Genomic DNA, 26,817 nt, shown 5'->3' with positions numbered 1-26,817 from the left:
AGATTCTTGTAAGAGCCTTACTTAGAGTGCATATTTAGGTTGCATTTCACCTTAAAAGTCTTTAGAAAAACTTCTCTAAAAAGAACCCTCATGAAAATCTTTTTAGAAAACTCTTTTCTTAAATTTTCATGTTTATTAGTCGACCAATAGACTTACAAGTCGACTAATCCTTTCGCGCCATATTTTCTAAAAAGTCATTTTTGTCAAATTAGTCGACCGAATGTTTTATCAGTCGACTGGATAGAATGTCTATTTTCTGGAAATTTAGCAGCAGTCGACTAATGGTTTTATCAGTCGACTGAACAGAACATGTGTTTTCTGAAAATTTAGCAGCAGTCGACTAATGCTTTTTATCAGTCGACCGAACAGAATGTTTGTTTTTCAGAAGATTTTAGCAGCAGTCGACTTAAAAGGTTTTTCAGTCTAGTGATGATATTATCAGTCGACTAACTTTTCTCAAGTCGACTAAGTTTCAAAAGTTCAGATTTTCAAATGGCTCGATTAACAGATCAGTCGACCGACGATAACTGTCAGTCTACTAATAACTAACTATTAGTCGACTAACTGATGTTTCAGTCGACTAATTTTGCCGTTTTCCTGAAACTTCAAAAAGGCGTGTCTTTTCATTTTTCAAACATTTTGATCGTTCGAAATGGACAGTTTTGATACCCTTTCATACCCTCAACGTATGGAAAACTTTAACTATAAATATGAGTGCATTGTACACTCAAAAACAACAAGAATTCAATCGATTTGAATCATTTACTTATTGCTTTTCACTCCTATTCATTCAAGTATTTGTTTTCTCACTCACGTGATAATTTCACTTCAGTTTTTCACTCAAATCACTTTGAGAGATAGTGAATTCGTGAGTAGAATATTTCAACAACCTCAAAAGCCAATTGCATCTCATTTGCATTCAAAAGGAAGGCTCATAGGTTGTTTTGTAAGTTGTTACTTATTTTCTGTAAAAAGAAGGACTCCTTGGTGTAAATGAGTTGTTTGCTTTCAGTAGGGTTGTTACTGAAAGTGGGACCAGTTATGGTCTGTGTGATCTTGTAGTTTACAAGGTTGATAGTGGATATCTCAAGCGGGTTTTGCTTGGGGACTGGATGTAGGTCAGGTTAGACCGAACCAGGATAAAATCTTGTGTTCTTTGTGTGTTTGCTTTGAGATTTGCAAAATCATTAAATATTCCGCAGACAATTTTTTAAAAGCACTATTCACCCCCCCTCTAGTGCTCGTTGCCTAGATCCTAGTGCACTTTCATTTGATATCAAAGCACAGGTTTGCTATTACTTTGATTTGACCATCATCTAGCATGGCAACTACAACATCTCAGCACAAAGAAGGAAGCTCCTCTGTTCGTCCTTCTCTCTTCGACGGAACAAACTATGGATACTGGAAAGTAAGAATGACAATATTCTTGCAATCCATGGATCTCGATATCTGGAGAGTTGTTTCAGAAAAGTACCAAACTCCATCAACTGATTTCAGCCGATGAACCGATGATGAAAAGAAGACTGCTTCACTAAATGCCAAAGCCATGAATGCATTATATTGTGGCGTTGACAAGGTAGAATTCAATCGGATCTCTCAATGCTCTACAGCAAATGAAATTTGGCATACTCTTCTAGTAACTCACGAAGGTACGTCAAAGGTAAAGGAATCTAAAATTGCTTCTTTAGTTCATAAATTTGAATTGTTCAAAATGAAGCAAAATGAATCTATATCGGACATGGTAACTAGAATGACCAATATAACTAACACTTTGAAATCCCTTGGAAAAGAATATTCACAAGTGGATTTAGTCAGAAAGATTCTAAGGTGTTTAACTCCTTAATGGGAGAGAAAAACCACTGCTATTGAAAAAGCAAATGATCTCAATACTCTCACTCTTGAAGACTTAGTTGGTAACCTAATGGCATATGAGATCCAACTTCAAGACAGACAAGAAGAAGAGCCTAAGAAGAAATCTCTTGCTTTTAAGGCTACTTCTGACTCAGAAAATTCAGAAGAAGATGAAGATGAAGATATTGCCCTCATCACAAGGCAATTCAGAAGATTAATCAAAAAGGGAAGATTTCAAAGAAAGGCAAAGAAAGCAGATTCTTCCATTCCCAATGAAGTAAAGTGTTTTAACTGCAAAAAGGCAGGACATATCAAGAAAGATTGTCCTATTCTCAAATTCAAGCCCAAGGACAAATTCAAGAAGAAAAAGGCATTTCAAGCATGTTAGGATGATAGTGACTCCTCTTTCGATGAAGAATCAAATGAAGAAGTCGCCAACATGTGTTTTGTAGCACAAGAAGATTCGGTAAGTCAATTTGACTATGATGAGTTATTTGAAGCATTTAATGATTTATATGCTAAATTTAAGAGTCTTAGTTCTAAAAATAAAGAGTTAAAAACTGAAAATTTAACTCTTGACTCTCAAAATAAAGTGTTACTTCAATAAATAGAATATCTCAAGAAGGAAAATTCTTGCCAAGCACTTGAGATAAAAGAAATTGGAGTTAGAACCAATCTCTTACAAAAAGAAATATCTAGTCTTAAAGAAAAGTCAAATGATCTTCTTTCTATAGTGACCAAATTCACAAATGGTCAAGAGAATCTAGAAAAACTTCTTGGTTCTCAAAGATGCTCGGTTAATAAAACCAGATTGGGATATAGCTTCTTTGATACTCAAAATAGACCAAACTATGTGGTGAAAAATCAAAGACATTATTCTCAACCTTTTGTTCATAGAACTAAACTTTCTAGTTCTAATAGAAATGCATCTAGATATGATTATTCTAGACATGTTTATTCTAAATCCTTTTATAGAAAGAATATTTATTATCAAAGGAAACCAAAATCCAAATGGATATGGGTTCCTAAGACAAACTCTCATGGACCCGAAAATAAAAAGGGGTCAAATGCTCTGTTTTCTGATTTTGTTGTAGGTACACAACATAAGGAGCAAATGGATATTGGACAGTGGTTGTTCCAAACATATGACTAGAAGGCCGGAGTTATTTTCCACCCTCCAAAATAAGGATGGAGGAACCGTCACCTTTGGTGACAATAACAAGGGAAAAGTGATAGGTATTGGTAATCCAAAATTTTCCTTGATAGAAAATATTCTTTTAGTAGATGGTTTAATGCATAATTTAATATCTATCAGTCAATTATGTGATAAAGGTTTTCATGTTTCTTTTGAAAATGATTTATGCTTAATTTTTGATTTTCAATCTAAAAAGATCATTTTTAAAGGTAAAAGAAGAAACAATGTGTATGAACTATATCTAGATGAATTACCCTCTTTTAATGAAAAATGTCTTTTTGTTTCAAATGAAATTCAATGGTTATGGCACAAGAGACTTGGACATGTTAACTTTAAAATTATTTCAAAGTTATCCAAGAATGATCTTGTAAGAGGCCTACCTAGAATACCATATAAAAAGGATCACTTATGTGATGCTTGTCAAAGGGGTAAACAAATCAAGAGTTCTTTTAAAGCAAAAGATATAGTTTCAACAAAACGTCCTCTTGAACTTTTACATTTAGATCTATTTGGACCATCTAGAATTCAAAGTTTGAATGGTAGCAAGTATGCTTTTGTTATAGTAGATGATTATTCTCGGTTTACATGGGTGATTTTTCTAAAAAGCAAAAATGATGCTTTTTCAGAATTTTTTAAACTTTGTAGAAGAATTACAAATGAAAAATCTACATCTATTATTAAAATTCGTAGTGATCATGGTGGTGAATTTAAAAATGAATCTTTCCTAAAGTTTTGTGATTTACATGGTATATCTCACAACTTTGCTTTTCCTAGAGCGGCTCCACAAAATGGAGTTGTTGAAAGAAAGAATAGAACTTTGCAAGAATGTGCTAGAACCATGCTTCAAGATAAAAAAAAACGAAAACCCTCTTTCTCTTTTGCCTCTCTTTCTTTCGAAAAACCCTCGGAGTGCCGTTCGCTCCCATTTTCGCTGGGATTTTCTTACCGTAACAAGGAGACGCCGGAGTCTTCTGGTTGTGATCTTGAAACGCTGGAATCCTCCTGCAGAAACTGGCGCATCTTCAAAACACGCCGGAACCCTCTTATGTGACAGTGCATTGCCGGAATCCCCTTGTGGCCGACTTTTCACTCGTCGTCAGCCATTGTATCCTCCTCTGGTTCTATTTCACATCGCCGGACAGCGTTCTACTTCTGCCGGAAATCATTTGGAAGCCGTCATTTTTTTTGGTAACTCTATTTTTTTTTAACCATGCCTCGTACGAAGTCTGCATCTGCAAAAGGTTTAGGTTCTCCTCCTCCTACACCTTCTTCAAGACATGGTTTTTCACTAAGATTACTTCGCAATCCTCTTCTCTATGATACTTTTGGATCAATTTCTGCACTACCTATTTTACCAGGCCGAAATGTTCTATTTCACTTATTTTCTCGTTACAAAATAAGAGAATTATTTCCTGGTATTTCACATCTTTTTTATGCTTGTGCAGATACCCTTCACTATCCGTTTCTTATTCACTTGTTTTACACGAATTTACAAATGGATCATGAAACTGGAGTTTTGTCCTTTCTTGTTCGTGATGTTGAAATCGAGTTTGATTCGAAATTACTTGGAGAAATTCTTGAAATTCCATCTTCAGACACTCTTTTCAACACTATTGAATTGAATGATGAAAGAGTTTTTGAACAAATTCTTCTTCCAGGAGCACCTCACTGCCCTCCTTTCAAAAATACTAATCTTCAAACTCGTGCACGCATTGCTGAACGAATCCTTGCACACAATGTTCTACCCAAAACTGGTTCTTTTGATTATTATTCCACAGATCTATCTACGGCTCTTTATGTTTTATTTGGAAATATTTTTGTCAACTGGGCCAATGTGTATTTTACAAACTTGTAGAAACAAAAACCATTTCTTCCTTATGGTTGTCTTTTAACCCGTATTTTTAGACATTTCAAAGTTCCTTTAACAAATGAAAAATACATTGAGCAAAAAGAGTTCTTTGATCAAACAATTTTTAAAAGAATGAAAATTAAATATCTGCCTCCTTTAAATGTTGATCAAACTGAACCATCTGATCCTAATGAACCATCAATTTCTGAACCTTCACCTTCTGCGACACCTTCATCTCATGCAAAAAGAAAGAAATTTTCGACAAGTCAAGACCATGATGAAGTTATGCAGAGACTGGAAGCTTTAGAGCTGCATCAACATACTTTTCGTGAAGATGTGACTCAACAACTATCTTCGATTCAGAAAGAGATTACTTCAATCAAGGATTTGCTCAACTCACTTTTCTAATCTTTGTTGTCTGAACTTTCATACTTTATGGGTTGTAATATTTTAAACTTGTATCTCTATTTTGCTTATGCTATTTCTGCCCTTACTCTTTTTGATTCTGACAAAGGGGGAGAAAAAGATGATAGCAATTACATTGAAATTGCAGGAGATCTTGCATGAGAAATGCAAAATTAAGAGAAAAAAAAAAGCTTTGAATGAATGTATTTCTAAATGCATGAAGAAATGATGAATGGAAATGCAAACCAATCAATATGTGATATATGTGCTAACTTTTAATGTTTTGCAGCATATTGATAGGGGGAGTAAAATCTCCATCTATGCATCTAAATGCTTCATCTTTGATTAAGTTTGTCATCATCAAAAAGGGGGAGATTGTTACGACAATGAAGCCATACATGATACTTCAAGTACAAGGTTTTGATGATAAGCAAGTGGAATCAACTGCATTTCAGCTAAGGCTATGAAGAAATTGAAGAATTCAGTGAAGAATCTTTGAAGACTAGTGTGCAAATGTTTAATTCATTAAAAGTCTTAGATTCTTGTAAGAGCCTTACTTAGAGTGCATATTTAGGTTGCATTTCACCTTAAAAGTCTTTAGAAAAACTTCTCTAAAAAGAACCCTCATGAATTTTTTTTTAGAAAACTCTTTTCTTAAATTTTCATGTTTATTAGTCGACCAATAGACTTACCAGTCGACTAATCCTTTCGCGCCATATTTTCTAAAAAGTCATTTTTGTCAAATTAGTCGACCGAAGGTTTTATCAGTCGACTTGACAGAATGTCTGTTTTCTGGAAAATTAGCAGCAGTCGACTAATGGTTTTATCAGTCGACTGAACAGAACGTGTGTTTTCTGAAAATTTAGCAGCAGTCGGCTAATGCTTTTTATCAGTCGATCGAACAGAATATTTGTTTTTCAGAAGATTTTAGCAGCAGTCGACTAAAAGGTTTTTCAGTCTACTGATGATATTATCAGTCGACTAACTTTTCTCAAGTCGACTAAGTTTCAAAAGTTCAGATTTTCAAACGGCTCGATTAACAGATCAGTCGACCGACGATAACTGTCAGTCTACTAATAACTAACTATTAGTCGACTAACTGATGTTTCAGTCGACTAATTTTGCCGTTTTCCTGAAACTTCAAAAAGGCGTGTCTTTTCATTTTTCAAACGTTTTGATCGTTCGAAATGGACAGTTTTGATACCCTTTCATACCCTCAACGTATGAAAAACTTTAACTATAAATATGAGTGCATTGTACACTAAAAAACAACAAGAATTCAATCGATTTGAATCATTTACTTATTGCTTTTCACTCCTATTCATTCAAGTATTTGTTTTCTCACTCACGTGATATTTTCACTTCAGTTTTTCACTCAAATCACTTTGAGAGATAGTGAATTCGTGAGTAGAGTATTTCAACAACCTCAAAATCCAATTGCATCTCATTTGTGTTGAGAAACTCTGTTTTGATGTCACATAATATGATACACTGTCGTATTTGATTTTATATGATATGATAATATGTCCTCTTGAAAAATGTTATATTATGACTGAATATGTTTTGCCATAAATCTAATGAGTATTTGATGCAAGGATATCTCACCCAAAAAGGATGGAGACTTCCTGTTCAAGTACAACTATGGTGCAATCATACTCCTTGAAGAAAAAGCTTGATGAGCCATGCATTCCTAAAGATCAACTGAAGAGATCGGCTACCTCAAGATGAAGATTTTTTTCTTCTTTAGAGTCATATGTAACAGAACCTTCATGAACATGAATATTGCATATTACATACTCATTCATAAAAGCTATATCATAAAAGTATACGATAGTTTCAAAAAGCTCCTTTTTGAAAACTAATAATTGTACCTTCTTACAACCCTTTATGAAAAAGATATTTTGACATGATTTCAAAATGTAATAATTGTACCTTACATCATATACAAGACAACATGAAAAGAAATATAGGAAAAAGACAAAACATGAAATCGACTACATAAAGAAAAACAAATATAATATGTTTTGAAAAGACTCTAGTTACCTTCTTTAAAGAAATGATTTCAAATATAGGAAAAAGACAAAACATGAAATCGGCTACATAACAAATATAATATGTTTTGAAAAGACTCTAGTTACCATCTTTAAAGAAATGATTTCAAATATAGGAAAAAGACAAAACATGAAAATCGGCTACACAAAGAAAACAAATATAATAAAGGTTTTGAAAAGACTCTAGTTACCTTTTTACAAACCCATAGAATGTCGACTTACTTGAAGTCATCATTCTCTTTGTATAGCATTAAATACCTCCTGTAAGAAATCCTTGTTAAATATCCTTCTCAAGAATGTTGACTTTCTTGTAGTCCTCATTCTCTCTGAAGACTTTGAAAAACACAACATAAAGAAAACACTTGACATGACTATGTACAAATAAAATATCTCAAAGCACTCATTGTACTTACACTCATTTAAAGTAAAGAAGTACTTATGTACCTCAAATCATTAATTAGAATAAAGACAAAACTACAATCCAACGTTCAATGTACTATTGTAAGAAATAGACTTTTTACATAAAATATGTATTACCTAAAATATTACAACGACTAGTGTACCCTATATTTTACTTTTATGGAAAAAGGCTTTCTCGAATTTCTCTAAAGATGTTTTTGAAATGACATAACATTTCACATCTCAAAAAGGCTACAATTTCAAAAAGTAACGACTACTTTTTTAAAAGCTATATAAACACACTCAAATAAACTATTCAACATGGAATGGACATGTGAGCTTACAACGAGAAAAATTCCTATTCACTATTTGAAAAGAGAGTCTTGAAAAAGAAAGAGAAAAAGAAAAAAAAGAAAAGAGAAAAAGTCAAGTCTAGCTCTTTGACAAAGAGTATCCTCTGAGTGACAAACAGAACATTCTGAGAATCCTTCATTCGTGCATTCATATCATTCTGAAGGTTCTATAGGAAGTATTGTAACTCTGTTATTCACTGTTTTCCTTCTTTGTTGAAAGAAGTAGACCTCTGTGAAAGAGGGTGTTGCCCTTCTCTGTTGAGAGAAGAAGACCTCTGTGAAAGAGGGTGTTGTCCTTCTCTGTTGAGAGAAGAAGACCTCTGTGGAAGAGAGTGTGCCCCTTCTCTGTTGAGAGAAGAAGACCTCTGAGGAAGAGGGTGTTGTACTATTTATCCGGTGACTCGGATGTTATAGTGGAAAGCTCAAGTGGTTTGCTTGGGGACTGGATGTCGATCTGAGTATTGACCGAACCAGTATAAATTCTGTGTTTTATGTGTTGTGCCTTATTGCCTGATTATTTTATTTTATCGATCTTTATCATATTTCACTATTCACCCCCCCTCTAGTGGAATTTCATTTGGTATCAGAGCAGGTTTGCTGGTTTCGACATAACAAGTCTTCCAGCACAAATGACATTTACCTCTTATGCTCGTGATATTGAAGGTCAACACGCATCTTGTCCTCCTTTCTTCAACGGCTCCAACTATGGATACTGGAAGTGCAGAATGACTATATTTCTCAAGTCCATAGATTTTGCTGTATGGAAAATTGTTGAGCATCCATACACATCTCCATCCGCAGACTATAACTTATGGTCTGATGAAGAAAAGAAAATGGCAAATCTAAATGCAAAGGCTATGAATGCCTTATATTGTGCCATTGATCAGAACAAATTCAATAGAATATCTATATGTGAATCTGCATATGATATTTGGCATTCTTTAGAGGTTATTCATAAAGGAACCAACAAAGTGAAAGAAGCCAAAATCTCATCTCTTGTCAGAAAATATGAGTTGTTCAAAATGAACAAAGATGAACCCATCACAGAGATGTTTACCAGATTCACCAACATCACCAACGATCTGAAATCTCTGGGTGTAACATATTCCCAGACAAAAAAGGTGAAGAAAATCTTGAGATCTCTCACAACTGATTGGGAGAAAAAGACTACAGCTATTGAAGAAGCTCAAGATTTATCTAAGCTTACTCTGGACGACTTAATAGGCAATCTTATGGCCTATGAAGTCCACATGAAAGAAAGAAGGGAAGAAGAACAATCGATAAAGAAAACTCTAGATTTCCCAGCTCTATCTGAGAATGAAGACTCAGATAAAGAATCCGAAATTGCGCTACTAACCAGAAAATTCCAGCGCTTCATGAGAAGAAACCGACTTCCAAACAAGCACAAGGAAAGAAAAAATCCTAAGGAAGATCCCATGTGCTATCAGTGTAATAAGCCAGGTCACTTGAGGCGTGACTGTCCCCTTCTCAAAAGAAAGTCCAAGACCGAGGAACCAAAGAAGAGGTTCTTCAAGAAAAAGGCTCTGCATGCTCAATGGGATGACTCAGAACCATCCACCAGTGAAGAGTCAAGTGATGATGAAGCCGAAACTGCAAACATGTGCTTCATGGCAAACGAAAGCTCTGTAAGTGAAATTTCTGATTTTTCCTTTGAAGAACTTCTAGATGCTTTCCAAGAACTATTTGAAGAATCTAGAAAATTAAGCTTCAAAAACAAAACTTTAAAATCTGAAAATTTAGAGCTTTCCCAGAAAAATGAAAAACTCAGCAGTGAAAACTCTGAGTTGAAAAAGAAAAATCTTCTTATTACTTCTGAAATCTTATCTACTAGCTTCAAGACTAAAAATCTGCAAGTAAAAATTTCAGAATTAAAAAGTAAAACTGAAAACCTTATGAAAACGTTTTTCAAGTTTACTAAAGGAAAAGATAACTTGGATAAACTCCTATCTTCTCAAAAAGTCTCTTTCTACAAGAATGGTATTGGCTACTCTCATTTCAACAAGCCTTCTTGTGTGAATCAAAAGACCACTTTTGTGAAAAGTTCTTCTGAACCAAATAAGGAGTATTATAATTCTAATTGTTTGAACTCCTCTAAGGCTATAGACAAACCCAAATCCAAATGGATATGGGTTCCTAAGTCTAACAAAAAAGGACCCGATTGGGTACCAAAAAGAAATTTTACTTAATGATTTGCAGGCTCCAAACAAGAAGAACAGATGGATTCTAGACAGTGGATGTTCAAAACACATGACTGGACATTCAGACCTCTTTGCTGTTCTTCATAAAAAAAAAGGAGGAACCGTCACCTTTGGAGATAACAACAAAGGTTTGATAATAGGTATTGGTAATATTGGAAATATAGATAAACCTCTTATCAAAGACGTTCTCCTGGTTAAAGGCTTAAAACATAACCTTCTAAGTATTAGTCAAATGTGTGATACAGGTTATAATGTTAGCTTTAATCATAATGCTTGTCTTATAGCAGACACCAACGAAAATATTATCTTAAAAGGCATAAGAAAAAATAATATATATGAACTATACCTAGAAAACATCACAGAACATTGCCTCATAGCTAATAATGACTCTCAACATCTATGGCACATGAGAATGGGTCATGTCAATTCTAAATACATGTCTAAATTAGCTAAAGATAAGTTAGTACGTGGGTTACCCAAAATATCTTTTAAAAAGGATTATTTTTGTAATGCATGTCAATTAGGAAAACTGTCAAAATCATCTTTCAAATCAAAAAATATCATTTCAAGCAAAAGACCTTTAGAGCTTCTCCACCTGGATCTTTTTGGTCCTTCTAGGGTAGCTAGTCATAATCACAATAAATATGTTTTTGTCATTGTAGATGACTACTCCAGATTTACTTGGGTGATATTTTTGAAAAACAAAAGTGATACGTTTTGTCAATTTGAAATTTTATGTAAAAAATTACAAAATGAAAAATCTTGTTCTATTGTTAAAATCCGTAGTGACCATGGAGGAGAATTTGAAAATGAACTTTTTGAAAATTTTTGTAACTTGCATGGTATTTCTCATAACTTTGCCTTTCCTAGAGCTGCACCTCAAAATGGTGTAGTATAAAGAAAGAATAGAACCCTTCAGGAATTTGCTAGAACTATTATCCAACACAATAATCTTGTTAAATCTTTTTGGGCAGAAGCTATTAATACTGCATGCTACATAACAAATAGAGTTCTCATTAGAACCTTATTAAATAAAACTCCCTATGAACTATTCTATGACAGAACTCCAAGAATAGACTATTTCAAAGTCTTTGGTTGTAAATGCTTTATCCTAAACACAAAAGATAGCCTAGATAAATTTGATGCTAAATCTATTGAAGGCATATTTTTAGGATATTCAAGTCATATTAAAGCATACAGGGTTTTCAATAAGTGTTCTAAGTCTATTGAAGAATCTATGCATGTTAGTTTCTGTGAATCTATTGATCAATCTGTTCATAAGCAAACTAACGATGATGATGTTGAAAGTACAGATTTATTTTTAGATAACACAGCTAAGTCTAATGAAGATGATCATCAAAGAACATTTGTCGATATCAAAGATCATCCTCAAAAGCAGATTTTGGGAGAACTGACAAAGGGGGTTCAGACTAGAGCTCAGCTAGAACGGATTGCAAATATGACATTCATTTCTCAACTTGAACCAAAGAAGATTGATGAAGCCATCATCGATGAGTTCTGGATGCTAGCCATGACTGAAGAACTGAATCAATTCCAAAGGAATGAAGTTTGGGATCTTGTACCAAGACTAAATGATCATCCAATCATTGGGACAAGATGAATCTTCAGAAACAAGCTAGATGAAACAAGTAATGTTATAAGAAACAAAGCAAGACTAGTAGCTCAAGGATACAACCAGGAGGAAGGTATTGATTTTGATGAAACATTTGCTCCTGTTGCTAGACTTGTATCTATTAGAATGTTTTTAGCATATGCAAGCTATATGGATTTCAAATTATATCAAATGGATGTTAAAAGTGCTTTTCTAAATGGTTTTATAAATGAAGAAGTTTATGTAAAACAACCTCCAGGATTTGAAAATGAACAATATCCAGATCATGTTTTCAAACTCAAACGTGCTTTGTATGGTTTAAAACAAGCACCTCGTGCTTGGTATGATAGACTTAAAACCTTTTTTTAAAAACTGGTTTTTCTGTAGGCAAAGCAGACTCTACTTTATTTGTGAAAATAGTGAATAATCATACCCTAATTGTTCAAATATATGTAGACGATATCATCTTTGGATCTTCTAACAGTACTCTTTGTGAAGAATTTTCTAAGTCCATGCAGAAAGAATTTGAAATGAGTATGATGGGAGAACTCACCTACTTTCTTGGACTGCATATTAAGCAAACCAAGGATGGAGTTTTCATCAATCAATCTAAGTATGCTCGTGAACTTCTGAAGAGGTTCAACATGAACTCAACTGCTTCAAAAACTACTCCTATGAGCACTACTACTGTTTTGGACAAAGATGAAGATGGTAAGTCTGTTGATACAAAGGTATACCGAGGTATGATAGGATCACTTCTCTATTTAACTTCTAGCCGTCCAGATATTATGTTCAGTGTTTGCTTGTGTGCTAGATTTTAGTCAAATCCAAAAGAATCACATCTTAAGGCTGTAAAAAGAATAATGAGATATTTAAAAGACACAGTTGATTTTGGATTATTCTATTCAAAATCCTCTACATTTGATTTAATCTCATACAGCGATGCTGACTTTGCTGGAAGTAAATCTGACAGAAAAAGCACAAGTGAAACATGTCATATGCTAGGGCACTCTCTTGTATCATGGTTCAGTAAGAAACAAAATTGTGTATCCTTATCAACTACTGAAGCCGAATACATTGCTGCTAGCCTAGCCTGTACACAAGTTATCTGGATGAAACAAACCTTAAAAGATTTTGGTTTAAATTTTGAAAATACAATTATTTTCTGTGATAATACTAGTGCTATAAACTTATCTAAGAATCCTATTTTACACTCACGAACTAAGCACATTCAAATAAGACACCACTTCTTAAGAGAACAAGTCTTAAACAACATAATTAAACTGGAATTCATACCCACTAATCAACAGTTAGCAGACATATTCACTAAACCATTGAAACATGAAGACTTTACACGAATTAGAAGAGAACTAGGAATATGCAAACTGAGTGACTTATAAATTAATCACACTTATTATAATACTTCTTATAAGTTTTGTTAAAATCTTATTTTAAAAGTTTTTTTTTCTTCTTATCGATTTTTGTTAGTCAAACTAGGTTTCCATATTCACGTACACTCTAAACTCTTATAAGACACATTCTTTATGTCTTTCAACTTGTCATCTTTCAAGTACACATCCATTATGACTCCTTGTCCTATCTCCTTTCACTCATATCCATAAAAACTAATTATATTAAAAGCTATCATGACATTGTTCACATCACTCATCTCATAACTCCTTTACTATTTTTGTCCTTTTGTGAAAACTTCTCTTACGATAAATTGATTAACCTTCAACATGATAACATATTAGTTTATGAGAAATCTTGCTTTTAAAATTGTTAGTTAAAATCGAATGATTATTTTTTTTTGTTCTTTTACCTTTTTCTAAAGATCTAGTTGCTATGTTCTCACATAAATTTTTACTATATCATTTGATATATCATATATTACGTACACTCTATTATATCTCACGTAAACTTTTACTATATCATCTTTTATATCATAGCCTAAAGAACTATCTATTATCATCTCTTCATGCTTTACATCTTTTACAAAAAGTATTGTAAAAACACTTGTACTCCACCCATTAGTACGTTTTGTATCACCTTTTTATCTCTCTCTCTCTCTACATTATACGAAGCTCATTTTCATCCGTGACCATGACTCACTCTCATATATTTTATATCTCTCTCCAATCGAGACTCATTAAAACCTTGTCCTTCATTTTTTTATTCTCATTAGTACCTTTAGTACTTTCTCTCTCTCATACGAATTGAGCCTCCATTCTTGTCAATCCGTGTTTGTGACTCCTTTACTAGTTTAAAACTTAACTTTATTCTCTAAAAACTATGAACTTCCTCAAATCGAGTTTCTTTAAAAATATGGTTATCAAATAAACAATAATTCATGTCAATCATAACTTTATTTTATGTCTTTTATCTCATATCAATCATGATTTTTTATTACTTCTTATCCTACTCGAAAATCCATATATGTCATCTCACTTTTCTCTATGACTACTCTCACTCCTTCCACGCATATCCATAAAAATATTTCTTATATAAGCAATTATTACTCTTCACTCATGAATATCTTTGTCTCATCATCTCTCTTACCACTATTCATAGTCAAAGTGTGTCCCTCTCATATTTACGTATACTCATAAAAATTACAAATGTGAAGACACATTAATCATGACACATTTTTTAAGGCATTCTTTTCTTTCAAAAATGTCATATCTTTCAAACTACATATCCGTATCACCCTTCTTTATGTCTATTCATTCTTCTTCCACGCATATCAAAATATATACTTATTAAATAACAAATTATTGCCTCTCACTCACTTATCTTTGTTTGTCCTATTCCAAAATCACTCTTCACGAATTTGAAATGCTTCCACATCAAGTAATATCATATAGAAAAAGTTGTTTGTTTTATTAGGCCATTATTTCATTTCACTCTCTTCAATATGACACTCCATACTCAATTCATGACACTTCTCACTACTCGATAAACTCTCCCATAGTATATTTGTTCAAAACTATGTCCTTAATATACATACCAATATAATACACTATCTTCCACCATTGATTTGATTTGTCATTCACAAGCCCCTTAACTTACAACTCACGGATTTCCTTATTCAAACTACAATCCAAAAATCATTCACTTTCATTGTCATTCAATTATTATCACAATTATTTTTTCTCTTCTATTTAATCGATTGGTTCATTCCTCACCAATACCACTCGTATCTCACTATCTTCATACATACTTTCAAACTTGTTCCTCCTCTCTCAACTCCCTTTTGCAATGGCTTCGTCCTCAAACTCTGCAATCACTGCCGCAGATCTAAGGTATCCAGATCTTTTTCATGACTACAACTTACTTTGTTCTCGACCAATTCATGAAGGAAAGTTGGTTCACTATGAAGACTTCATGTTATTTGATCTAGACAGCTCTCTCCCCGAACTCAAACACCTACTAGGATCTTCATCCCAAGCTGCCTACTATCCTGAACTCGTTCGACTATTCTACACAAATTTTTCTTCTGATCATGAACAAACTACCATCACCACCAAAGTACGCGGACGCCTGATGTTCTTTCATGCTTCCTCATTAGGCAAAATTCTTAACCTTCCTTCCACCGGCACAGACCTCAACAACATAGTACCAATCGAACGATCGGTACTTCAAAAAATTCTTCTCTATACCAACTGCTTCCAACTTCCCTGGCACATGAGGAATCTCCAACCTCATGCTCAACTGCTTGCTCAGATTCTTCTCCACAATATCTATCCCAAGCCTCCACGCAAGGGATTAGTACCAAGAAAAATCTCTCTCCTTCTCTACGTAATTTTTTCTTCTACTCCGATAAACTGGTCCAACATTCTTTTCGACCTTTTTATTCGTTATAAAAAATTTCAGCCTCTTCTTTTCGGGTGTTTTATAACTCCCATTCTAAAATACTTCAAAGTATCCCTTCAAAACGAAGTTATCCTCCATCCCTCTCAGGTCCTCGATGCTACTTCCTTCAATCTAAGGTCCCTGCACCTTCCCGGCTCTGATGAAGAAGATGCTCCACCATCCAACAACTTATCTTTTAGACTGTACTAGCTGTACTTTATTCCGTCTGTAATAACTTTACACTATTTCTATTGGTCTGTAATAACTCTCTTACTCTGATCCCTTCCTTTTTGTCTATGACAAAGGGGGAGAAAACCTGTCTCCATTATTGGAGAAATACTCTCTTTAAACATTTTTCAATATTTTATAATATTATTATTTCTATGCATAATGTCTTTTTGACAGGGGGAGCATATTTTGTCATCATCAAAAAGGAGGAGAATGTTGAGAAACTCTGTTTTGATGTCACATAATATGATACACTGTCGTATTTGATTTTATATGATATGATAATATGTCCTCTTGAAAAATGTTATATTATGACTGAATATATTTTGCCATAAATCTAATGAGTATTTGATGCAAGGATATCTCACCCAAAAAGGATGGAGACTTCCTGTTCAAGTACAACTATGGTGCAATCATACTCCTTGAAGAAAAAGCTTGATGAGCCATGCATTCCTAAAGATTAACTGAAGAGATCGGCTACCTCAAGATGAAGATTTTTTTCTTCTTTAGAGTCATATGTAATAGAACCTTCAGGAACATGCATATTGCATATTACATACTCATTCATAAAAGCTATATCATAAAAGTATACGATAGTTTCAAAAAGCTCCTTTTTGAAAACTAATAATTGTACCTTCTTACAACCCTTTATGGAAAAGGTATTTTGACATGATTTCAAAATGTAATAATTGTACCTTACATCATATACAAGACAACATGAAAAGAAATATAGGAAAAAGACAAAACATGAAATCGGCTACATAAAGAAAAACAAATATAATATGTTTTGAAAAGACTCTAGTTACCTTCTTTAAAGAAATGATTTCAAATATAGGAAAAAGACAAAACATGAAATCGACTACATAACAAATATAATATGTTTTGAAAAGACTCTAGTTACCATCTTTAAAGAAATGATTTCAAATATAGGAAAAAGACAAAACATGAAAATCGGCTACACAAAGAAAACAAATATAATAAAGGTTTTGAAAAGACTCTAGTTACCTTTTTACAAACCCATAGAATGTTGACTTACTTGAAGTCATCATTCTCTTTGTATAGCATTAAATACCTCCTGTAAGAAATCTTTGTTAAATATCCTTCTCAAGAATGTCGACTTTCTTGTAGTCCTCATTCTCTCTGAAGACTTTGAAAAACACAACACAAAGAAAACACTTGACATGACTATGTACAAATAAAATATCTCAAAGCACTCATTGTACTTACACTCATTTAAAGTAAAGAAGTACTTATGTACCTCAAATCATTAATTAGAATAAAGACAAAACTATAATCCAACGTTCAATGTACTATTGTAAGAAATAGACTTTTTACATAAAATATGTATTACCTAAAATATTACAACGACTAGTGTACCCAATATTTTACTTTTATGGAAAAAGGCTTTCTCGAATTTATCTAAAGATGTTTTTGAAATGACATAACATTTCACATCTCAAAAAGGCTACGATTTCAAAAAGTAAGGACTACTTTTTTAAAAGCTATATAAACACACTCAAATAAACTATTCAACATGGAATGGACATGTGAGCTTACAACGAGAAAAATTCCTATTCATTATTTGAAAAGAGAGTCTTGAAAAAGAAAGAGAAAAAGAAAAGAAAGAAAAGAGAAAAAGAAAAGAGAAAAAGTCAAGTCTAGCTCTTTGACAAAGAGTATCCTCTGAGTGACAAACAGAACATTCTGAGAATCCTTCATTCGTGCATTCATATCATTCTGAAGGTTCTATAGGAAGTATTGTAACTCTGTTATTCACTGTTTTCCTTCTTTGTTGAAAGAAGTAGACCTCTGTGAAAGAGGGTGTTGCCCTTCTCTGTTGAGAGAAGAAGACCTCTGTGAAAGAGGGTGTTGTCCTTCTCTGTTGAGAGAAGAAGACCTATGTGGAAGAGGGTGTGCCCCTTCTCTGTTGAGAGAAGAAGACCTCTGAGGAAGAGGGTGTTGTACTATTTATCCGGTGACTCGGATGTTATAGTGGAAAGCTCAAGTGGTTTGCTTGGGGACTGGATGTAGGCATGGGTATTGACCGAACAAGTATAAATTCTGTGTTTTATGTGTTGTGTCTTATTGCCTGATTATTTTATTTTATCGATCTTTATCATATTTCACTATTCACCCCCCCTCTAGTGGAATTTCAATTTGCATTCAAAAGGAATGCTCATAGGTTGTTTTGTAAGTTGTTACTTATTTTCTGTAAAAAGGACTCCTTGGTGTAAAGGAGTTGTTTGCTTTCAGTAGGGTTGTTAATGAAAGTGGGACCAGTTATGGTCTGTGTGATCTTGTAGTTTACAAGGTTGATAGTGGATATCTCAAGCGGGTTTTGTTTGGGGACTGGATGTAGGTTGGGTTAGACCGAACCAGGATAAAATCTTGTGTTCTTTGTGTGTTTGCTTTGAGATTTGCAAAATCATTAAATATTCCGCAGACAATTTTTTAAAAGCACTATTCACCCCCCCTCTAGTGCTCGTTGCCTAGATCCTAGTGCACTTTCAATATTGTGTCTGAGAAAGGAATCGAGGTTGATAAGGCCAAAGTGGAGACCATTGCTAGATTAGCTCCACCGACCTCTGTGCGGCAGGTGCGATCATTTCTAGGGCACGCAAGTTTTTATAGAAGGTTCATTAAGGACTTTAGCCATATTTCTCGACCGTTGTGCAACCTGCTAACGAAAGATCAATCGTTTGTGGTTGATGATGCCTATCTGAAGGCATTCTTGGCCCTGAAGGAAGCTCTGACTACTGCTCCTATTCTTCGATCTCCTGAGTGGTCAGTGCCATTTGAGATTATGTGTGACGCGTCAGATTACGCGGTTGGAGCGATTCTCGGTCAGAAGATTGAGCGACGATCTCATGTGATTTATTATGCTAGTAGGACCCTCTCTGATGCGCAAATGCATTATACCACCACAAAGAAGGAATTACTAGCCGTAGTTTTTGCTCTTGAGAAGTTTCGATCATATTTGTTAGGCTCCAAGGTCATCATTTACTCAGATCATGCAGCATTGCGATATTTGATAAGTAAAAAGGATGCCAAACCGCGTCTCATTCGATGGATCCTTCTGTTACAAGAATTTGATCTCGAGATTCGAGATAAGAGTGGATGTGAGAATCTTGTAGCAGATCATTTATCCAGACTGACAGTGGAGACATCCACTGATCAGGGGCAGATTGATGATTCATATCCGGATGGGCAGCTCTTTCATGTCAAGCATTTGCCTTGGTTCGCGCATATCATCAATTTTTTGGTGACTGGAGAGTACCCTTCGCACTGGAACTGCAATGAGAGAGATCGATTTTTCTCGCAGGTAAAGCACTATTTTTGGGAGGAACCAGAATTGTTTCGATTATGCCCGGATCAGATGATTCGAAGGTGTGTTCCTGAGGAGGAGTATGACTCCATTCTATCATTCTGTCATTCCTTGGCTTATGGAGGTCATTTTTCTAGTCGAAAGACAGCCGCAAAGGTCCTCCAGTCAGGATTTTGGTGGCCGACATTGCATAGAGATGCTCACAATTTTTGTAGGAGGTGCTTGCGCTGTCAGCAGACGGGACGCATCGCCAAGCGTGATATGATGCCCCTCCTTCCTATTTTGATTGTTGAGATTTTTGATGTGTGGGGCATTGATTTTATGGGTCCTTTCCCGCCTTCGTTCGGATTTATTTATATTCTAGTGGCGGTTGATTATGTCTCCAAATTGGTCGAGGCCGTGGCCACCCGAACCAATGATCATAAGGAGGTGCTCCGATTTATCAAGCACAACATTTTTAGTCGGTTCGGAGTCCCTAGAGCGATCATTAGTGACGGTGGTACGCACTTTCGTAATGTACAAGTAGCTTCCTTACTTAGGAAATACTTGGTACATCATCGGATTGCCACACCGTACCACCCACAGACTAGTGGCCAAGTCGAGGCCTCCAATAGGGAGATCAAGCGGATTCTTGAAAAAATAGTCTGGCCAGACCGCAAGGACTGGTCTCAGCGCCTTGATGATGCCCTTTGGGCCTATAGGACTGCTTTCAAGACTCCGATTGGCATGTCCCCATACCGATTGGTTTTTGGGAAACCATGCCACCTTCCTGTTGAATTGGAGCATAGGGCATATTGGGCTATCAAGAAGTTCAATTTTGATATGGTCCAAGCTGGAGCTGAGAGGAAGTTGCAGTTGAGTGAGCTTGAGGAGTTGCGCAATGAAGCCTACGAGAGTGCCAAAATATACAAGGCTCGAACCAAGCATTTCCATGATCAACATATTGTGAGGAAGCAGTTCGAGCCTGGTCAAAAGGTGTGGCTTTATCATTCACGTCTCCATCTTTTTCCAGGGAATCTGAAGTCCAGATGGGATGGACCATTCATAGTCCATAGAGTTTTTCCACATGGAGCGGTAGATCTTTTGGACCCTCGAACGGGTAGCATTTTCAAAGTTAATGGGCAGCGACTGAAGCCCTACATTTCTGATATGGTGGTGCAGCAAGACATTGAGGCTATTAACCTCGTGGATGCATGAGGGGGAGCACAGGTTTGTATGTTGTATTTTTAGTAGGATCTAGTAAATATCATAGATGGTTTTTCGTTATTTTGCTTTGCTTTCTTGTATCTCATGAGTGTTTTGTTAGATCAGGTATGCATTCTTGTGTAATCGTAGGACATGCATTCATATGTCATCTCAGGTGACTTCTGCTCTTTTCTCCCAATTATTTTGTTCTCAAGTGCAGCCTCTTAGTTTCATACAAGCATGGGGGAGTGCCACTGAGGACAGTGTCATTCAAGCATGGGGGAGGGTGTAGTTTGCACACCTAAACTTTTCATGTCTTTGTACTTGCATTTTTTTTATGTCAACTCATTAAAATTAGGCTTTTAGGGAATGAGTTTGAACTTATATGACTGCTTTGCAACGTCTAACATTTTTAGAGAATTTTTAAGCCCCACGAAAAACTTTTTCTAACACGAATCTAGAAAATTGTGGTTGTTTATGTGGATTTCAAAGAAATGATTATAGTTGCATGCTAGAGTTTATTTTGAAACACAAGTATGGATATGCACATTTTTATTTTTTTGAAAAAACTAAGCAAATGAACAATATTGCGTTTATGAGGTCAAAAAGTGAAAAAGAGCATACGTTTAGTTGTTTTGATATCTTCGTACTCCCTAGTAGCTGGGCTTAGACACAAGTTGAATTATTCGAGTTCCATGTCGAAAAGGTTAACGAAGGAAGTCAATTCTTTGTCTACGTTGATATCTGTGGCCTATTTTGTTCGAGCAAGTAGAGTCTGAAGGGTGTTTACACCTGGTGCCCTAAAGCCATCTGGTTTGGGAGCCACCGGCCCGAAAGCTCGTTATATGGACTTTATAGAGAGCCTAATAGATATTGGCATTGCACATGACAGAGAAGTAAACTATACGTAAACTATAAAAAAAATTTGAAGGTCTAGTGACTCGAGCAATTAAGTCCGAGGGATACTTTGTATCTGGTGCCCTAAGGTCAGCTGATCTGGGAGTCACTGACCCAAAGCTCGTTACACGGGTCACGAAAACTGGAAATTTGATATAGTGCTCAATAAAAATAAAAGTGTGAAAAAATTGAAAATCAAGAAAAAGAAAAGAGCGAAAGAAGAAGAAGAAAAGTTCACTGTTTAGAAACAAATATTGAGAAAACCTGTGCAGAACACATATGAGTGAGAATAAGTAAATAATAACATGTATGTACTTGAATTTCTGAGAATGAAACATAAATAATTATGCTATTTAGAAAAGTGAAAGAAAATGTTTTATTCTGTGGTGGCGGGTAGAAGACTCTAATCATGTTTTGATAATGCAATGACATGAAATATTTATGAAAACAAACTCCTTAACTGCCTAATGCTTTGTGCTTTAAAATTTTTATGCATACATGACAGAGATGTTTGTGGGTAGCATCACTGCAAACCCTCATGAGACCTTACTCGTCCATTGGGGTAACCCAGGGGTTTAAAGGGCTTGTTGCATATGCTAAATGCAACCGTGATTCCTACGAAAGTGAGTTAGGTTTTTGTTTTGATTAGTTTATCATTTTTGTTTTTGCTTCAGTTTGCTTGAGGACTAGCAAACGATAAGCATGGAGGTATTTGATGATGCATACATTTCACATTTTATTAATCAGTATTTATGCATGATCCATGTCAAAATTGCCTTAAAAAACCCATTTTTACCATTAGTTTTGAGAAACTGCATTGATTGAATTTTATCAGAAAATCATATTCTTCAAAGCTTTTCCTGTATATATTTTTTTTTAGTGTTTCTATTATAGTTAGAATTTCTTAATTGTAGTTTAGTTTGCGTAGGTTTTTATTAGCTAGTTTGTAATTTTTAATTAGTTTAGGAAGTTTGCTTTTTAAACAATAAAACATGTTTTGCTAAAAGTGAGTCTTTTGAAAACTATTGAAAAGTGTGGGACTGGTTTTGAAAAATTTGCTTTACCCTAATATAATATTATAAATAGTATCATACAGCATAAAAAAAAGGGTGGTCTCTCACTTTGGAATTCACGCAGCCCACTTTGAAGCTCTCTCTCTCTCTCTCTCTCTCCACCAGCCAGTTCGTAGTCTCTTCTATTTTTCCAGCACACAAAAAGGCAGCGTGTTGATTTCATGGGGAGAGACCACTCTCTTCGCAACCACTCCAGCCGGGCCACTCGGTAATCCCTTCTTCTGCTCCCCTTTTCTTTTTACGTATCTCAGATCAGTTCATTATTGTCTTTGTTGAATTGAAAAACAAAAAAAAAAAAGATATACCATAGGCTCTGCGTTTTATTGATTCATAGGTTCTGCATATTTTTTTTGGTTCAGCGTTTTGGGTAAGCATCAATTTTTTTTTGTTGTTTAGTCTATTCAGTCATACGTTATTAGTCTGTGCATTTTTTGTATTTAGTTTCAGCATGTTCAATGTATTTGGTGATTCCTTGTTTCATTGGTCACGTCTTTTGTAATTAGTTAATTTATTGTTTTCTTTTCTTTCCATTGCATTAGTTTCAGCCATGTCAAATGTGTGTCAGCATGTTTTGTTTTCAGTTTCAGCATGATTAAGGTTATTAGGGTATTCTATCGAGTCTGTGGTTTTAGCAAAGTTAGATCAGCCCTGCATAGCGTTAAGCAATTTTTATTTCAGTCCATTAGAGTAAGTTTTAGCAGTGGTTTCTTATATGCCTAATCAGTTTTGTTTTTTTTTATTCATGTTAAGTTAGATTTGTTTTAGAATAACTAGTTCACGTCTGTCAGTCTGGTTGCACTTTAGATTATAGAGATAACTGTTTTCATCAGCAGCCGTTCTTTTTGTGTCTCTTGACTTAGTGATTAAGTTGCTTAGCTTAGTTAGTAGATTAAATTAGATTAAATTTATTTGAAATAGGCTATTAGTTCAGTATTTGTTTTAGTTATTTAGAAAAACAAAACAAATAAAACCATGTTATGTTAGTTGATAAAAGTTTAGCCGATTCCCTGTTTACTGTGTTTACGTGCATTGATAACCCATTAGGAGTGCATTAGCATGTCTGTCATTATTTTCAGCATATGGTAAGTAGTTTAAAGTTGTGTTAGTTCACAATAATTTGATTAGCTTAGTTTAATGTTACCAATAATGTTAGCATAGGGCATAAACTGTTGCATCCGTTTTTACTTTCTAGCTATTATTCATTAAGTAGGTAGCATAGCCTGAATAGTTAGCCTATTATTAGTCTATTTCCAAATTTCGTTAGATGAACTGTACCTTCCATTTATCACTCACGTCATATTAATTTAGTTAATTCATCATTAGTTGCTTTCTTGAAATCATGTCTTGGATTAGTGAGCGTATTAGAAAGTAGTTCTCGAATTTTGTTAGATCATTGTTTTATTATTTCATCTTTTAGTATAGTTGTTCATAGTAGTCATGTCTTTTAAAAGCATGTTTTGTGATTTTTCTCTACATTTATCCTAGATTGTCTCGTAGATTTCTTGGTTCTGCCGCGTGTTTTGTTTTGTGTTTTGCAGGGAAGCATTAGAAAGTGTGGTAGAGCCCTTTTTGTGCCCTAAGTGTACCCTCAGAAAGGTCCTCAGGGAGCCCTCAGAAAAGCAAAAGTTCAAGAAAACATACCTTACCTCAAGAAGGGACAAGAAGACTTGAAGCACTGAAGCCTTTTCTTTTCTTTTTAGATTAGGGTTTTATTTTATTTTATTAATTGGGTCTGTAATAAAACCATTCATTTGTTTTGTTTAAGCCCTCTACGTAGGGTCGTACTCCCTTAGTTATTTAATTATCTAATTAATTCTTTTATTTTGGCAATAAAGAGTAGTTTAGATTGTGTGATTGAATACAACGTATTTTCCGTTCCCTGAGATCGACCCGGACTCCACCACTCGTGCAAGCCGGTTTTTATATTTTTGGTGTATGGCTTTCACTGGATTTTCATTAAAAATATTGTTTTAAAAAGGGTTTTCATAAAACTCACACCAACTGCGATCAATATCAATCATATATGACTTTGCAAAACATTGAATCTTCTTTTCTGGCCATATCGAGGATTTATCCTTCATCCTTTTGGTTGGTCAATAGAAAGAATTTGGATTTTGAATCCTTCTTCACAAAAGCTTTGCCCTTTTGGAAGTGATACTGAAGGTAAATTCTGAAATCAACATGTAATTGATTAACAAATTGACAAAGTGTTCTTGAAATCCTTAGTAAAAGAGATTGCTTGACATCCGAGTTGACACATCCCTGACGATGGTACTCAATTTCGAAGGTAAATCCAATACGAAGTTGGAATTTTGAAGGTAAGCCTAACTCAAAAACTGGTTTTGAAAGACCATCTGAATCAGGACTCAGGTTTTACAAGGAAAGCTGGAAGATTCAAGTCGAAACTCGAGCCTTCGAAGGAAAGCTAGGAAGTTTGGTTTCTAAGGAGATAAGGTTTGGGTCGAAACCCAAATCTTCAAAGGAAAAACTAGGCCAATTCAGATTTTTGAGTCGAAACTCAGATATTCAGAGGAAAGTTGGAAAGTTCGAGTCGGGGCTCGAATCTCAAAGGAAAATTGGGAAGTTCAAATTTTGAAGGAAAGAAAACTTGAGTTAAAACTCAAATCTTTGAAGGAAAGCAGGAAAGTTTGAGTCAGGGCTCGAATCTCAAAAGGTAACTAGAAAGTTTAGGTCTTGAAGGAAAGAAAACTTGAGTTAAAACTCAAATCTTCAAAGGAAAGCTGGAAAGTTTGAGTCAAGGCCCGAATCTTAAAGGAAAATCTTTAATCAGAAGATTGGTTTTTGAAAATCGATAGTGCGAGAGCTGGGATTGAAAGTTTTGAGAATGGACAGTTCGAGGACTGGATTATTTGACTTGCAATGAAAAAGACCATCATATTTAGATGTATGTGGTCTGATTTTCAGGATTAACCCCTTATCCTGAACGGGGATATGAATAGAAATTGGAAAATCATGGAAAATGTTTCAAGTTTATCCCTTAACCTGAAGGGGAAGAAAATGGATGCAGAATTGATGCAAATGCACATGAAATGTAAATGAATGCAAAATTAATGCAAGTGGGTGCATATACATGCAAAATGAGAGATTGGTTTATCCTGCCTGCATACAGAATGTTTGAAAACAAATTTTTAAAAGATGCCCCAGTGTAACTAGGAAGAGGGAATAAAATTTAAAGAAGGCTCTCTACAGGGCAAAGTCTTGATTAGACTTTGAGGAAATTTTGGATTGGGAGAAAAATGATATGGTAGACAATTGAAGAATGTCCCATTACTAGGGATGGAGTCGTCGCTGAAATCATGACAATTGTGTTGTCATTCTTTGCAAGAGAAATAAACAACAGATAATGAGGCTCAGATTACTGGATCTGGATCCAAAATCGAATTGGATATATAAATATGGGATTTATTCCAGAAAATCTGAAGAATAACTGAAATATAGTTCTGAAATTGCTTTGATTTTCTCAGAAAATGGGGCCAGAGGCAAAAAGGGTATTTTTTTCAAAACTTTAAAAAATTTGGGGTGTTCACACAAATCAAGTTTCCCATGATTTTCCCTGGAAAATATTCTTTTCTTAAGATTCATTTTCAAAAGGAGTTTCTCATCTTTCTCAAGAATCAAAATCGATTTTCAAATATTTCAAGGCTAATATTCTCAGGATTTCAGTTTCCTGAGTTTGATGTTTCTTCTCAAAAGAGTTTTCCAATAAATTTTAATCATTTTCCAAAGAAGATTTTTAAAAATCGAGTTTTCCTGACAAACATTTTCCTTTTCAAATGTTCATCTCTTCTCAAGAATTCTTTTCATTTTCCCAAGATTTTCATTCATTCATGATTTTCACAAATCTTCATAAATTTTCATGAGATTTCAAATCCTTTTATCGGAGTTTTCCTAAGAGATTGATTTTCATCTTTTTCCTGAGAAATATTTTCCAACTCCAAAGCATTTTCTGAACATACATCATGTTTTCCAACTTGCATTTTACCAAATTACATAGCACATGCCTGAATTCTCTATGCTATTAGGATAGAACACAATTTCGATGATTTAGCTAAGTCAAGCACACTTTTGGTCCTTGGTTCGATTACCCCTGTTAAAGGCGGCAGGAATGGTCAAACATCGTACTGACAGGTCGAGCCCCATCCTATGGATTTTCCCGCTATTTTAAAAAACGAAGGCGAGTATTTCAAAACAACTTTCAAAATTCTGGTCATGTTTGACTCGCGAAAGCATTTTGCTCTCTCTCTTGCAGAGAAGGGAAGACGAAAAAATTTTGCGACGACAACAAGAACATAAGTACGATTA

The sequence above is a fragment of the Nuphar pumila genome, chromosome 4 (assembly GCF_984573655.1).
Source record: "Nuphar pumila chromosome 4, dmNupPumi1.hap1.1, whole genome shotgun sequence".
Classification (NCBI taxonomy): domain Eukaryota; kingdom Viridiplantae; phylum Streptophyta; class Magnoliopsida; order Nymphaeales; family Nymphaeaceae; genus Nuphar; species Nuphar pumila.
This window is presented reverse-complemented; position numbering follows the sequence as displayed.